The sequence below is a fragment of the Saccostrea cucullata genome, unplaced genomic scaffold (assembly GCF_032062105.1).
Source record: "Saccostrea cucullata isolate Sc308-1 unplaced genomic scaffold, CSIRO_AGI_Scuc_v1 ctg2731, whole genome shotgun sequence".
Taxonomy (NCBI): Eukaryota; Metazoa; Mollusca; class Bivalvia; order Ostreida; family Ostreidae; genus Saccostrea; species Saccostrea cuccullata.
In genome coordinates, this window is record NW_026940112.1 from 85,462 (window position 1) to 90,125 (window position 4,664).

Below are 4,664 nucleotides of genomic sequence, written 5' to 3' on the forward strand. Positions count from 1 at the left end.
AAAGCTGGATGAGTGGCACAAAGATACTCTTGCCTCCCCATCTTTAAAAGTGGAGATCGGTACAATAGCCCCCTCTGTCAATGTGTCTCCATTTCCATTTATCAAAATATTGTTTTAGCCTATGATCTTACACGCTAGCGAAAACACGGTACATAAGCTTTTACTGAATCCCGAGTAAATTGAACGTTCAGTAGAATTCCCACCCCAGCAAAGTTAATACAAAAACACCTTTTTCCGATTTCTTTCTCGTAAATATTCCCTTATCTATATCAATATAAATATATATTTATTTTTTCATCTTGGCAATGCTATATTGATATGATTAAAATATGTTGTTAAGATCAGTATCTGAAAACCAATTTATTATTTCAGCTGATAAAACTTAAAGTCTACTTATAAAATCTACTTAACAAAAGAAGTTGCCTTTAAATATGTAAAGAACATCTTAATACAAGTCAAAACATGTGTATATATAAGGAGTTATAACACTTTATATGTTGATAAGACGATAAATCATAAGGCAATATACTAGGGATGGCAATCGAATACAGAATTTCTAATCGGTGAATCGCAAGACGTTCCGACCGATTAACCGGTAAACCTTATCAAAATACGCATTTTCTTGATGCAAAAACTCTTTTTTTTCTTATGTAGATACATTCTAGATGTTAAATAATTGAACTTGTCTTGATTCTTGCTTTAAAAAATACAATCTTAATATATATATTTTTATTTTAGTTTCAATATAGCATGTACATGTATAGACTGGGAAAAATTAAGAAAACTACGAATCGTGTCTGACAAATCTTTGATATTTTTCAATGCAGATCATACAGAATTTAATCGGAGTCTGAAATACATCACTTAATTTACAAAATTTGTTTAGTAATTTATTCGATTATAGGTAACTACAAAAATAAACATACTACGTAATTCGCAAACGGTGATTTAATTATCATTCAAGAAATACAGGACGGTCAGGTTAACGACAGGGTGTTTTAACAGTAATTAACACTTCAAACATGACCGACCAATAAACCCTACTATCTCAATCCATAGAACCATAATTACATCCAAGTGAGCTCGGGTATGTTTATACTGAGATTTCTTTTTTTCAAAACTGAATTTCTAGCAAAATTAGGCTCAAAGGATGAGGTGACTTGCGGCCCCCCGGTAAATTGACAAAAAATTGAATGTCTAAATCTTACTCAAATTTTTGTGTGTAACTAATCACTGATATGTGTACCTTTATAGAATACTATTTTTGTTCAATGTGGTTTCAAAGATATAGATCTTTTATTGGGGTAGGGGTATCATGTTTACATCCAATTCCCATTGCATTTTAACCCCACCCACTCTTTGAAGCCCTTAAAATATACGAGCGCAAGTAGGTACAATTTTCTCCTTTGGTTTTCACTGTATTTTGTTGAAGTCTACCTATATGTGGAAGGAGAAAATTGTACCTACCTGCGCTCAAATGCTATTTTGTTTTAAAAATTGTAAAATCAAGTTAACCTTCCCCATTATAAACAGATCGACGAAACTAGATTTTCTGACGTAAGAATGAATTCAAATGCTAATCGAGGCACAAGCGATACTTTTAAACTGTCCAATCAGCTAGGCCGAAGTTGGGGAACATATTGTTTTTACTCTGTTTCTTATTATGTCGTCCCGAAGGATGTCGGGGACGACATATTGCGATTGTACGCATGTTTTGGTTATACAAGCTGCTTCTCGGAGATGGCTGGGACAATATTCTTGAAACTTTCCTCAAAGGAAGATTACTGTTGCCATGGAAACCTGCAAAAAGCGACGAATTTTGTCCGTGAGCATTCTGCCTGGTCCCTTGAACATTCATCATGAAATTTTATTTATGTAATGATTCGTATCTGTAATTGTGCTCATTGGATTTAAAAATCGGAAATTGCCAATAGTTTCCATGAAAACAGGTGAAAAGTGAAAAAAAAAAAATTTCTTTGATTTTTAAATCAAGTACTGAAAGGACTGATACCAGTTGGATGGTTTTCCAAGCTTAGCTATAATGGGTATTGTTTTAGTGATGAATAAAAATGAAAGTCTTATCCAGTTCGGGACGACATAAGCTATTGCTTGCAATAGCAGACTTTCTAGTTATTATTTTTTTTCTTCTTCTTCCTGGGTACTTTTTTGTCCGGGAGTGATCTTGTAAACTGTTCATCTGATGTAGGTAAAATCTTTTTAGGGTAAGTAGACATGTTATGTAGATTTGTGGAATCAAGGTCAATTTGCGCACACGTGAAATGAGCAATATAATGGATATAGACGTAACTATTCTTTTTTTGATGAAATGATTTGAAACTCATAATGTTAGGATATACGAGGTGCATTTCAAAAGTTCTGAGAACTGTTTAATAAAAATTTCACCGTTTCACGGAAATTATTGAGTTTGATATCATTGGAAATATCGGGAAAATATACACATATTGTGACGTCACTTTGTAATATTTATGACGTAATAACTCCGAAAATGACGTCAGAGTATAGAATGTTTAGCATACTGAAAAGTCGCGTTTTTTTCCACATAAGACAATTTTAAAAGTGCTGCCAAAGGCTTATTTGAAAATATATTTCAAAGAAAATTTTTATTTTTAAAGGAATAGAGTAGGACTTTGGTACTGTTTATCAAGAATTCCATATTTCATGGGATGGTTTGTTTACTAGCACGCGTTATGCACGGTTATTCTATCATCGACATTCATTTAAGATTTTAAGTTACAGGATACGACTGGATTTTCGGTCGTTTATAAAGCTCTCTCCACTGTTTTTAATAAGACATGTTCTGAATAAAGCTGAAGTATATTAATGCAGTTTTCAGCACATATATTTTCAGTAACAGTAATCTTACCGTTAACAAATAAAATGTACAAAAGTCTTGCCCCTGACTTGTTTCTGTGCGCATTTTTTCTCATTAATTCAAATTCGGCGCCCAAGAACTCACTACTGCTTTTGACTTTTGACTCCACAAAAGGTTTTTAAGTTACACAAACATGTAAAATCTTATTTAATTTCCATGAATTAAAATTTGCGAATATGTGGTATTACGGTGGGGTTACAACTGCGCCCGCGCCATTTTGGATTTTACGAGAAAATATGGGGCACACGAAACTTAACTTGTCTTGAGCCTTCATCTATCCCTCAAATCTGGTTTAAACACCTGACGAATTGATGTCATCAAATTTTGTAACACGATCATCTAATTTTCTTTGATTGTCAACTTTGCCTTTTTCTCACAGTTAGGTCTGTTTTACGAAAAATTTTGAGTGAGGTTTGATAAAAACATGCGATGTTTGACAATCGCTTAAACCATTTTAAAACAAAAAGATCTGCGAAATAGAACACCAGATGATAGATTGTAGATATGTAAACATTCCACCAACTGGTATTTTCGTCCGATGGTCTGCGCCCGAGTAATGAGCTAAAGACGTTTTTAAAATTTTAATTTGATCAAATTGTGTCTTTTGTTACGTAATTTTTATGGCCAGTATCGTAAGCATGCGGAAGTATGACGTCATTTTCGGAGTTACTACGTCATAAAAATTATAAAGTGATATCACAATATGTGTATATTTTTCTGATCTTTCCAATGATATCAAACTCAATAATTTCCGTGAAACGGTTAATTTTTTATTAAACAGTTCTCAGAACTTTTGAAATGCCCCTCGTATTTGTAGTATAAACATAATGACATGGTCAAAAAAGAAAGATCTCACGCGCATGCACGTGCGCTTCGCTCTGATTGGCTGAAACTAAAGTCTCAATATCTACAGCATGATCTTAAAGAATTATCATCAAAGCAGGCGCATGCACGTGTGCTGCAATCTGATTGGCTGAAACTTTAAATATCTATAACTTTCTAAGTTCCGAAACGGTATGAAATTCAAAATATGATTAGGTATAATGGTTTCCTACATTGTGATATTATCAAATTTTAAAGTAAACGATATCTTAGGTATTTAATAATTATATTATTGTTCAAATATTAATTATTTTTCAAAGTGTAAATTGGAGGTCTTTGATAGCAAATTGTTTAATTAAAAACACACATCTTTTCAAACTTGCTTTCACTGGGCAAGATGACAAGTATCAATTTTAACCATCTGCCTTTCTTCACTTAAACGATCAATCCAATCATTAATTGAATTTATAGGAACTCATTTACCTAAATAAACTGTGTACAAATTATTATATGATACTGCAGAGGGATTTCTAATATTATACAATAAATAGTACAGTCATTTGTTGAACGAGTTTGACTGAGACGACAATTTTTCGTCACAAGTGCCCTACAAAGTGACGTCATTTTCACTTTGTGACGTCACAAACAAGGAGAAAAACTTTATTCAGGATATGCTATTTATAGACCTTGTGTATGGCTATGTGTGTATCGAAATTCATTCTAATCTGAATTGTGGTTTTGTAGATATAGAGATAGTTCGCGAACTTTTTGATCACCCCTCGTACACAAATCCTGCTTTCAGAATATATATACACGGGTATCTACAAAAATTATTAAAGTTCCGCAACAGTGAAACGCACACCACGTTTTATGGCGTTCCTAACTCTTTTGACAAGGTTTTTAACTAAACCTGTTTCTTTGCAGACCATCCATCATCCGATTCAAACTC